Genomic DNA, 12,615 nt, shown 5'->3' with positions numbered 1-12,615 from the left:
CAGGTAGAAGTCTAAATTCACAATATGTTATCCTTCTTTGTTCGCTTCAAAATTCCATAAAGATTTCAAAGTTCTACAAGATATCCCTGAAGAAGGCTGGAGGTTATGTGAGCCAAAATGTGAGAATAACGCTAAAGATGAAAACCGTAATCTGAATAATACAAATTTTTTAAATTTATTTTTCATTTAGTGATGGTTCTTCTTGTATATGAATAATTGTTGCTTATATCTGTTGGCTACTTAAATTTAATGACGTAATTTTAACATTTATTTGGAGGTGTGTGTTGAGAAAAAAAAAAGTGGTAGTAGGCAGGTAGACTCGAACCCATACTGCAAAGGAGGAAAAGAACATGAAAAAAAAAGTCTTTGCCGTTGCGTCCATCGTCAAACCAGAAGTGGCAAAGGTTTAAATTAAGGCTAGTCAATCGAAAAAAGGGGATGCCTTTCGAAAATATTGGCGAAAAAAGTGACCCCTCTTTGTAGAAAAGTGCGTAGTTAAAGGTGAAGGAATTAATGTTTTTAGCCAATTTTTTTATTTGTCATCTGGAGGGTTGAGCTTCAAAATGATACCGATCTCGTGAAAACCGTCGCCTCTGTCGAAAGTTTGACAGAGTACAAAATAGACTTCGTGGCTTAGTGGGGGATGCCCTTTTCTCTACCCTACAACCTCTCTCCCACAGAAGAGACGTTGCGAGCCTATCCTTGTTTTATCGTTATTTCCATGGCAGGTGCTCGTCTGAACTCCAATTTCTGGTCCCCCCTCGCCAATCTTTCACGAAAAGCACCCGTCTAGCTGAATCCACTGTGAAAAATTTCCCCCACTCTATATCTGTGCCTAAATCAAAACGCGGATTCCATGAACAAAGCTTTCTTAGAACTGCACGCCTGTGGAACTCTGTTCCGTCTGCCTGCTTCCCACCAGACTACAACTTGGATGTGTCAAGTCCAACGTTAACAAATTCCTAATGAACTGCCCCCTTAAGTAAGCACTTCATCAAATCTCCACACTAACGTAATGTACTTGCAATAACCCTTATCCCTGAGTAGCTTCCGGGCCTTGATAAGTGGTGATCACTGTGTAAAAAAAAAAAAACAAAAAAAAAACAACCATATTGTAGTCAGCTGGAAAGCAGAAAAACGGAAAACAATTCCATAGGCGTGCAGTTCTAAGAAAGAAGTTTTGCTCATGGAATCTACGCTTAGGTTTAGGCATAGATAAAGAGTGGGGGAAACTAGTGATAGTGTTTTTTGCTAGATGGGTGTTTCTTGTGAAAGTTTGGCGAGGGAGGACCATAGAATGGAGCTCAGCCGAGCACCTGCCATGAAAATAACGATAAAGCAAAGTTGCAACATCTCTTCTGTGAGAAAGAGGTTGCAGGGAAGAGAAAAGGACATCCCCTACAAGGCTACAAAGTCTATTTTGAACTCTATCAAGGCAGGATAAGTCCTTTCTAGCAGCTCCTGCCCAGATGTAGCAACAGTACTCCATCCTTGGACGTACCTGGCTCTTATATAGATAGAGAATTGCATCAGCAGTGAGATATCTACTGGATCGATAGGAGGATCCCACCATTTTTCCAGTGTCCTTGGCAACGGATTTAATGTATGTGTTCCATTTAAGATCAGGAGTAAAGGTCAAGCTCAGGAGCTTGTCAAAACATGAGGCCTCCCCAAGATGAGAGCCATTCATTTCAATTGATCCCAGATGTGGATCAGAATGTTGATGATGTAAAGATAAAAGCTTGGTTTTTAGATGCATTAAAAGTAACAAGCCACCTCTTTCCCCATTGTACCACTTGCTCAAGATCAGAGGAGAGAGAATCAGAGAACTTGGTCGTTTACGGTCTTAGATGTGCTACCATAGATAGTAGTGTCATCAGCATAGATGTCTACGAATGATGTAAGGATGTGATTTGGAAGATCATTAATATAGATCAGGAAGAGAGTTGGGCCCAGGATGGACCCCTGAGGGACTCCAGCATTAATACTAAGAGTTTCTGATTTCTGCCCATCAAGTACTACTCTTATGAACCTATCAGAGAGAAATGATTTAATAATTGAGAAGACATTTCCAGCTATACCATAGCTGGAGATCTTGTGAAGTAAACCTTTATGCCACACTCTATCAAAGGCCTGTGATATGTCAAGAGCAATTGCCCTAGAAAGGTAGCCTCCGTCGAGAGATTTGCTAATCCTATGAGATATAACTGCAAGCACGTCTGCTGTAGATCTAGCAGAACGGAAACCATATTGCGGGTCATTAAGAAGGTTATTTTTGCTAAGATGGTTGATTACTTTTATATTTAACACAGATTCCAGCAACTTACTCATGACACACAGGAGACTTATTTGCCTGTACTGTGGGGGAGATGACCGATCACCTGAATTCTTAAATACAGGGCATACTGATGAGATTTTCCAGGTTGTTGGGAAGCAATTCTCCTTAAGACAATGTTTAAACAGTTTTGTAAGGATGGGCGCAAGTTCTGGTTGAAGTCTTTTGAGTACTATAATTGGAATACCGTCAGGGCCGGTTGCTTTACTGGAATCAAGGTTTTTGATTGACTTTGCAACATCACGTACAGATATTTGTATATCACATAGCATACATACGTACATTTAATCAGACAGGTGAGATATTATAGATTAATGAATGCTGATGCATTGATGGGGGCAATTGTTCAATCCTATTAAAAATATGAGAAAAACATTACTGTAAATGAATCCTATCTTATGCCAATATTAGATCCATCATTGGACATCAAGGTTACGGATCATCAAATCTTAGTGAGTACAAGATTGTCTATCACTGCAGTCACTGAGGATGTGTTCCATTGTCTGTCTGGGATCTTCAAAAGGGCAATTGCTGGATGTTGCTGATCCCTCATCTGTGGAGCTTGTTGGCTGTCCTCTAAGTCTTCATTCTTGGTTCCAAGTCACCTAGTCCTTTGTTGGAAGATCCGTTCCATGTTGGAGATTTTTCCCGGGTTCTTAGATAGCTTCGTTCATGAAGTCATTCTAATCATTCCATCTGTCAATGTGGTAGTTCTATGACGATGCAGCGTCAAGGGTTTATTTGGTCAAGAAATTGCTTCTTGATTTCAGTGTCTTTTGGCTGTCTATAGACAGTTGGAAATTACAGTAGCATAGAGACTAGCAAAGTCTCTTCTGTGAGAAAGAGCTGCAGAGGACAGAAGCCATTATCCCCCACTAGATTGCAAAGTTTATTTTTGCATGCGATGTAACAGCAGTACTCCATCTTAGGACATATTTAATTCTAATACAAGTAGAGGATTGCATCAGGAGTCTGTACTTATTTACTGAGTTGTAGAATGATCCAAACATTTTTTTCAGCAACTGTAGCAATAAATTTTGCATCCGGAATGAAAGTCGTAGAAGCTTATCAGGTCAAGGGGTTTCCTCAAATCAAGAGTTGTTCATTTTGACTTGTTGCAAACGTCTCTGCTCTATTATTATTTTTATGGCAAGTGCTCGTATGAGCTCCAATCTATGCCTGCCTCCCCCCACTCTGCCGGACTTTCACAAAAAATCACTCCACTACCTACAACCACTATCAACAATTTCCCTCGCTCTCTATCTGTGCTTAAATCTAAACACAGATTCCATGAACAAAGCTTCTTTCCTAGAATTGCCCGCCTGTGGAACACTGTTTCGCTGGCCTGCTTGATGGCCAACTACAACATGATACCTTCAAGTCCAATGTAGACAAGTTTTTATTGAACCATCCCCTTAAATAATCAAATTCTACCCAACTTACACAATTACTACACTATCACTTTCCATTCATTAACCCTTATCCTCAAGTGGCCTTTGGACCTTGATAAATGGTGACTCCCCTGTAAAAACAAAACAAAAAAAAAAAACAAGCATTGATGAAAGAAGAGAAGTTTAGTTTTAGATGTTGAGAGAGAATCGGCAAGATCATAGCTCTCTGAAATGCTCAGATAATTATGTCATCAAATGATTTCTGATTTGGAAGATCAGGAAGAGGGTTGAGCCCAGAATAGATCCTTAAGGCATATCAGCATTTCATTAATATTATTTTTTCCACTGTTTTCATAGACTCTCATCAGAGAGAAGATTTTATGGTTGAGAGGATGTTGCCAGACAGTTTATAGCTAGCAAGTTTGTGAAGCAACTGTTTTGTGTCAGAACTTTTCAAAGGCCTTTGATATTTCAGAAGCTATTGCCCTAGAAACAAAGTTAAGTTTTGGTGTGGTGATGAGGGAGAAGGAGTGACTTTTTTTTTTTTTTTTATATTATTCAAAATAATTGGGGAGGGGGTGGAGATTTATTTATTGCTTTAATTGGCCTTTTGAACATTGTAAGTGCATGTTAAATGCCGCCTCATCTCTGTATAAGATGAAAGAATCATAGAAACTCTATTATATCTATATATTATCAGTTTCCTAATTTAACTCTTTATTGCCAGTATTTTTTTTTATGCAATAAATAAATTTTTTAATTATTAAACCCACACGTGATGGAAGTTAGCATGCAATTCACGCACAGACATAAACAAACTTCTCATTTACTTCTTGAACCATGCATTGACCTGTACTTTGAAGACCAGTTGGGCTAATAAGCCATAAGAGTAATATATATATATATATATATATATATATATATATATATATATATATATTTATTTATTTTTTATTTTTTGAAAGTACAGTTTGGTGGTAAAAGGTTAAATACACCAAACACTGATGTTATTGGGGTTTCCCTTTACAAAACTCAATTGTGTTTTATAAAACTAAAAAAAAAAAAAAAAAAATTTATAAAACAACCAAACCAAACACTATGAATAAATATTTGAAGATATAAATAACTTGATGCATAAAAACTTTTTTCCAAAATTACTGGACTCAGCATTAAATAACACGAAAAGTGTTGGTATGCTGTAAAACAAATTGTTTGCTTGTGTGAAAGAGATCCATGTTTTATTTCACCGCTAAAGAAAAGGGTAATTCAAATTTCTTTACTGTTTTCTTTAATGCATAGCTGCTCATCTTCTTGATTTTTATTTCTACGCATTTTCTGTGTGCATTCGATGAGCTCATCTTAGCAACATGTCCAAATGTCACTCATGCTGTCTTGTTGGTTAGACAAAACTTTTACATTTCTTTGAGTTGGTAATAGGCTGCTGGCTTTTAGAATGCTTCTTGGCACTTGTCAATAGTGGCCAACTGTCTCGTAATCACGATTCAAATCATGAACTTATAAAATAAAAATTTTTGTGCTTTGGTTCAATTGATACAGGTATTATATGTCACTGTTGACAGCATGTCTTCATCTATTTACTTGAAAGTTAAGTTCTCAAGTGACCATAGAGATTCGTCCTCCCAAGTTGGAGAGTAATGATACCTGTGACAATTTTGTTTCCTTCTCTCAACCTCAGTCATATGAGGATCTTTATAAAATCAGGCTCCTAGCGTCTTTGGCAGAAGTTTTTGTGGAAGGGAGATAACTGATCACAATGTTAGATATATCACATGATAGTTGCATTGAAGTTAGCTTTCAAACATTCGTCCATAGGTATTGTTAACCTGCAGCTTACATTAGTTGTATGTGTTTTATTTTATACTACAAGCAATAATACTTAGTCTCAGAAGAAAAAAAAAAAGATTTTCCATGTAATAAAAAATTATACAGCATTACTTGGTTTTACAAAATTTTAACCATAATAAATTGATTTATCTTGCAAAATAGCTGAGAATCTTTTCATTGTCCTTAAATTAAATAAATAGGTGCCCTTCCCACTTCCTCAATAATTTTGAATAACATTTTAAAAAAAATACAGAACCCCCTCTCTACACACATATACCAAAACTCAACTTTGTTTCTAGTGCAATAGCTCCTGGCATATCAAAGGCATTTGATAGTGTCTGGCACAAAGAGTTGCTACATTGTGCTTCTGTTGTTGCATAACTTTATTTACAATCATCTTTATCTTCAGGTGGTAGTCATACTCTGTAAATTTCTCAGATATCGAACTGGATTTTTTTTATCTTTATTCAGTTGATGATTTTGGTGGTGGATCAGATATTTGTTGGTATTCATTTCCCCAATATCTTTCTAGTTAGAATTCTTTCTAGAAGAAGGACCACATACAGATTGCAGACATCGTAAATTAAAGTTTCTGTGGAATGAACTGGATTCAAACTTAGCATACCCAGGTTGACAGTCTGTGTGGTTAACCACTGTCACCTTTCCATTGATGATGTTGAAGCAAAGCTTGGGAAGCTTTCATTTTTTATTTATTTAATTTTTTTTTTTTTTATGAATTGTTTGGTCCCCCAAAAGAGAAGGAATGGAACTGAGTAATTCACTCCCGTTTGTCTGTTTGTTTGCACTTTTCTCAATAGCACCTTGGATTTTTAAAATTTTGCACAAACATTAGTCATATTGAAAGTAAATTTCTGCCAGAACGGATTTTCTGGAACAACTCTGGTTGCTCCATTAGGGGGCATTATAGGAGTAAAATTGCCCCCAAATCGTTCCTACATGGAGGGGGACCTCGTATGCTTGTCTTGTTTAAAATAAATTTTAAAATAATTTGAATACTTCATTCAAAATTATATTTTTAATAAGTGGACATGGAAAAAAATTAAATCCCTTTTTTATTTGTCTTAATTAAACTTTACTATTTTCAAATAACCCAAGTTATCTAATATTATTTCATGCTGAGGTCAGCCATGTCTAGAACTTAATAAGTAGAAATAATATATTCAGTACTAATGATATGCTAGCAGCACTTTGCTGCTGATGAAGTGCTAATGTACAGTAATTAAAAAAGTTGTAATATAATGCTGTTGTATGAAATATAATATACATGTACTTATTTATAAAAGGTTTAATATAAACTCCTTTTTGTGTGATTCTATTTATCGGTAACTTTTTCTAATTTTACCTTTCAGGTGGGAAAGTATCCTGCATTAAATTGGACAGTTCTTACATTTCTTTTATAGCTGATGAAAATACAATTCAAGTAAGTTTTCTTTTTCTGTTAGCAATTAGGTAATTTTTAAAGACCTTGCTCAAGGCTAAAATCTAGCCAATATTTAAAGTAAAAAAAAAATTTACGTGAAAAAATTAATTTTTGAAATTACTTTTTAATGTGATTTCATAAGCTGCATGTATTTTTTTTTAACTTTAATTATTTTTACACTCCTTCATATTGAAGAATATATCACTTTTTGAAATCTTTCATAATATAAATAATTTTCTGTAAAGTTATGCAAGAAAAAAAATGCTCTTTTGGTTTGACATGTTTGTAATTTACATAACTCATGTTAGAACTTTTTCTGTTTGATTCTGTTTTGTTGGTGTTTTCTCGAATTCTTTTCAGAATCAAGTAACGACAAGTGAAGGTTTTTTATTTATTTTTTTTTTTTAAATGCTTTATTCTATTAAGCTTTAGTAAGCTTATGTTTACAGTCAATTTAACTAGACTAAAAAGAATAAATATCAGGCATTAATATTACAAACTAGTGGGATCTGTGGAACTTTCCCGGAATGAGAAATATATTTAATCAGCAAATGATTTCATAAAGCTAATATTTTTCTGGATAGAGCAAAAAAATTAGTTTTTTGGACAGAAAAAAAAGCAATAACATGCAGCAAATATGAGTTTATTAATATTTCTATAGAAATCGTGTCCAACGTATACAACTGACCTAAATGAGATAAATTAATACTCGAAAAGTAATGTTGTGCTACATAGTTCAATACAAATGATAAAACCACATTGTAAGAGACAATCTTTCATTTACTCATTCAATCCAGCACTTCTTGGCAGACAATGTTGCCCCCCCCTGTTTCTTTCAAATTTTCCCTTTTTTATATAACATTTCGCTGACGTTCTTTGAAGAACTACTGCACATCAAAATTACTTAGAATTCCTTTCTCCCGCTGTGACAACAATGATCATATATTATTGCTATTCAAAAACAAGGGAGGTCATTCATGTTCTTATCCTGTAGCAGTTCGGCCTCCAAAAATTGTATTTGACCTATTTCAAAGCATAACGTACTGATACTAAGGAAGGAATGAGCAGAATATTATATAGACTAGTGAGACCCATGTCCTGACATTGCTTGTAAAAATTCAGAAAACAAAGAAACTCCTGTTCCCATTATTGAACTGCATATTACTTAATCTGATTATTGTTAAAGTTTCTATGAATAACAATTTTCAAGTAAAAGTAAAACATTTTCTATGATGTTAATGAATGCCTTGCATGAACAGACTCCCCATAATATTGATACAATTCGCAACTTAAAAATGAAGATTAAAACTGTATTTATTATGAATTATGCTAAAGTTGTTTTGAAATTAAAAATAATGTTCAATACTAAGGTGTGCATATCATCTCACACAGACAAACAATATCTGACAGTTTTATTATAGATATGAATAAAGGGACAATTCCAATATTTTCCTAATTCCAATACAATTACCAATTCCAGCCAATTACAAATTCTAATTCTTTTAAAATTTATGTATTTTTTGGGTGGGTCGGATTATTGCAAATAAAACCTATGTAATATATGCATGCAAATGTAAAAATACACTTGTGTTGTGACCTATAGATGTAAGTTTTACTGGTAGTTTAAAATCAATAAATATTTATCATTTCATCATTAATACGAGCTGTGGGAAATCAAGTTTTTAACCCCCCCCCCCTCCCCAAATTTTTTTCTAGGCAATTATTAGTGGAAGATTGGACCTTTTAAAATTTTAGTTGCCATCTCGAAAGCCCTGCGTATAATACTAGTTATCTTGAAACAATATTGTATTTTCATTATAGTTAAAATCTTTTAATTCATGTAGATTCTTGCAAAACCTAAACAATAGCACTAAATTTATTTCAGTAGCACTATTAGTCACCAAATTATGATGGTTCTAAGTTTGTTGAAAATTATAAAATATGCCATGCTCTGGGAGCTAAATTTTGATGAATACTAAAATTGTAGATTTCAAACAAGTGAAAAATCCTTACAAATGTAATGTCATCTTGTGGTAAATGAAAATTAATAATAGAAACATTAATTATTAAATCATGTTAGCCTAAATATTGGACAACATACAAGTATCTTTCAAAAAACATACAAAACTGACACGGAAGTGCAATGTTGACTGTTCGTATAAGATTCATTTCAACAGTTAATACATTGGATCGTCATAATATAACAGATCGAGATAAATTTTTTTTTAATAGTAAGTCCACAAAAACTGATTTGGATAATTAAGAAAATAAAGAAACCTGAATTAAATAAGTTTCCATTCAGAATTCTGTGCAGATTTGATTTCAACAAGATACACCTGATGAAGGTAGGAATTTACATCGATCAAAACATTTTTATTACATTTTCACCCCAAACAAGGCACATTGCCACTTTGGTGTAGGGGGCTACTATCAAGGGCAACAACTACTGGGGTACTATGTTGGGATTTGGGCAGCAAGATGTCGGTTCACATTACACTTGAACTTCTGCATGTTAGTACAGTTGGGGAAGCAGGGACCTGGAATGGAATTCCAGAGTCTAGCGGTTCTGGGAAGAAACTACTGGAGTAGAAAGATCTTTTACATCTAGGGATCTCTACTGTGTAGGGGTGGAATTTAGCTGCCTGTCGGATTTGTCGAGGGTGTCTACATCATGGGGGCACAAGTGTCTGCAGTTTACCAGAGCATTCACCATTAAAATACTTGTAGAACAGGCAGACGGATGCAACATTTCGTCGATGGGACAGAGGCTGAAGCTTAGATGCCAGTTCAGGGCCTATCAGATTGGCGACTTTCTTTTGAACCTTGTCTAGGAGTGAGAGACTAGTAGCAGATGCACCAGCCCAAATGTGACAGCAATACTCCATACATGGGCGAATGGTGGCCTTATAAAGGTACAGGATAATTTTGTGTGTTGGTAGTTTTCTAGCACGGTAGAGAGAGCCTACCTTCTTCGTAGCAGCTCTGGCAATGCTTTCAATGTAATTGTTCTAACTCCTGTTTCCTGTGAACGTTAGGCCAAGCAGTTTGAAAGATGTACTCTCAGATAAAGAGTCACTGGCCATTGCTATTGGTGGCAGAGAAGGTTTCTTGTAATTATTAAAGGAAACCAGTTTAGTCTTGGCAGCATTGAATGTGACCATCCATTTTTGTCCCCATTCCACTACAGATTGGAAATCATCCTCTAGTGTTTTTGCCATTTCTTTAGTTATGTGTTCATTTGTTTTCCTGTCATACCTGTTATAGTGTGGTGTCATCAGCATATATACCCATCTCGGAGGCAATTTTGTCGGGGAGGTCATTAATGAATATTAGGAACAATAGAGGTCCAAGGATAGACCCTTGAGGCACTCCCACATTTATATTATATTGTTTAGATGTACGACCGTCGAGGACAACCTGGATTGTTCTCTTATCTAAGAAGGATTTAATTATGTTAAGTATTCTACCAGTGATACAGTTTGATCTAATTTTCCTGAGAAGACCCTCATGCCATACCCTGTCAAAAGCCTTAGATATATCTAGAGCTACCGCTCTGCCCTCCCCCGCTTTGTCCAGTGAATGGTATATACGTTCAGAGATTACAGTTAGGATGTCTGCTGTGGAACGGGCTTGTCTAAATCCATATTGTTGGTCAGTCAGAAGTTTAGCATCTGTAAGGTGATGGACTAGAACATGGTTAATTATGGTCTCAAATATTTTGGCGAAAAGTGGGAGGAGGCTAATGGGGCGATAATTTGTTGGGTCAGTTCTTTCGCCAGAATTCTTGAATACTGGTACCACAGAAGCAGTTTTCCAACAGCCCGGAAAGCAAGATTCATTAAGGCATTTGTTGTAGAGTTTGGAGAGAACTGGAGCTACTTTGGCTGAGCACTTTTTTAATAGCACAGCTGGGATGAGATCGGGTCCACATGCTTTTGAAGTATCAAGGTTTTTTATGATAGCATGCACCTGAGCAGGGTTGATTTTTAGATCGTCTAGCGTGGCGTCTGGACGCAAAGGAAAGTCAGATAGGGGGTGGTTGGAAGGGTCCAGTGTGGAGTTTGAGGCAAATCGACTGACAAGCATATTAGCCTTCTCGGTTGCTGAGCAAACAACCTCGTGATTGTTGGGTAGTGGGGGAATTGTTGATTACCCATTATTTACTACACTGTTGTAAATTTTCCAGAGGTCACAAGTTTCTAATTTTTGTGCTTCGATGCGTTTTTTAGTGGTTTCAGTAAATTATAGCTGTCGCTATTTCTTTCTTAACATTACTTCTAGCTTCTATATACTTCTGTCTGTTTGAACTGGACTTATGTTGGTTAAATCTGTGGTATGCATGCTGCCTTTGAGCAATGGCAGTTGCGCAAGTAGAAGTAAACCATTGGGGAGAGTGGGGCTTGCTATAAAATTTCTGCATGGGAACATATGCTTCAATTGCCGTTTTGAACAATTCAGTGATCTCATTTGCGCACAGTTCAGCAGGAAGAGAAAAAATATTACCCCATGGGGCATCTCTGATAAGATCTCTGATGGCTTCCCAGTCAGCCTTTTTATAATATCTCGTGTTGAGCGCTGGCTCTTCAGTTTGGGTCTAGAGTTTAGGGTGATTTTGACCATTATCACTGCATGATCAGTGTTCCCGAGTGGGCTGTCAGCATTTGTTATACAATCATCAGGAACTGTGGTTAGAAACAGATCTAGAAGTGATGCGTGTTGTTCTTGCTGGTCAGGGAAACTGGTTGGAAACGTAACCATTTGTTAGTTTGGGGAGTTAGATATAGCGAAGCTATGTGTTGCGCTGCCCGCTGCATCTATGTAAGTAGAGAATCCAGGCCAGTTTTAGTGATGGACATTAAAGTCACCAAATACATGTACTTGAGCACTAGTGTTGCGGGAGAGTGCTGTGTCTATGCTGTCCTGGGTTGAGGGAGAGCAGTAGATAAAATAAAAGTAGCTAATGTTATGTTGCATGTTTAGTCTAAAGCACAAAATGCTTGATCGTCTGATTCAAGGTTTGTTTCTCTAGTCAGGGGGAGGGTGTTACGAATGTAGACTCCAAGTCCGTGCATATGTCTGTATTCCTTATGGCAAAGTGGGAGATAGCCAGGCACGTTAAAGTAGTTAGAGGGGATGGAGGAGTGTAGGTTAGTCTCACTTAGTGCTAAGATATCCGGGGTATTTATTAGGAGAAATGCTTCAACATCAGCTAAATTAGTTCTAAGCCCTCGGATGTTCGTGAATGCAAGCCTCAACAGAGCTGCTCTAAATGCTACCAAAGAGTTAGGGCTACTGTACTGGGTCATTCCATGTCAATTCACCAGGCCATTGCACCCACCAACTCCGAATTACTTGAAATTTGGCACAAATATTCCCCTTCATGAGTTAGGAAAATTTGCCAAATTATTTGGTCCTAAACCTTACCGTTTGGATTTCCAAATTAATGCTGTGAAACCGTATGGAATTTCAGTGTTTTATAAAATAAAAAAAAATACTTCCACTTATTCAATATTTCTGAAATTTGGTAGGAAGGGCATTTAGGGACTGTAGAATCCGAATATCTAATTATTTTAACCCCATACCTGGTAGAAAATAAAATTTTG

General features: G+C 36.3%; 1 protein-coding gene across 3 annotated transcripts in view; it reads left to right on the top strand.

Annotated features, from left to right (window-relative positions):
* Positions 1-12,615, top strand: part of LOC145280190 (terminal uridylyltransferase 4-like) — a 151,938-nt gene that overhangs the window by 30,854 nt on the left and 108,469 nt on the right. For all 3 annotated transcript variants that reach the window (XR_013868568.1, XM_080131953.1, XM_080131954.1), the window contains exon 2: positions 6,942-7,012. The gene's annotated coding sequence lies outside the window, so the exon portion shown is untranslated. The remainder of the gene's footprint in view (positions 1-6,941; positions 7,013-12,615) is intronic.

Source organism: Euprymna scolopes, chromosome 7 (genome assembly GCF_053919585.1).
Source record: "Euprymna scolopes isolate OS-2025 chromosome 7, ASM5391958v1, whole genome shotgun sequence".
NCBI lineage: Eukaryota > Metazoa > Mollusca > Cephalopoda > Sepiida > Sepiolidae > Euprymna > Euprymna scolopes.
The sequence above is the reverse complement of the archived record's forward strand: the minus strand, read 5'-3'. Positions and strand labels throughout refer to the sequence as shown.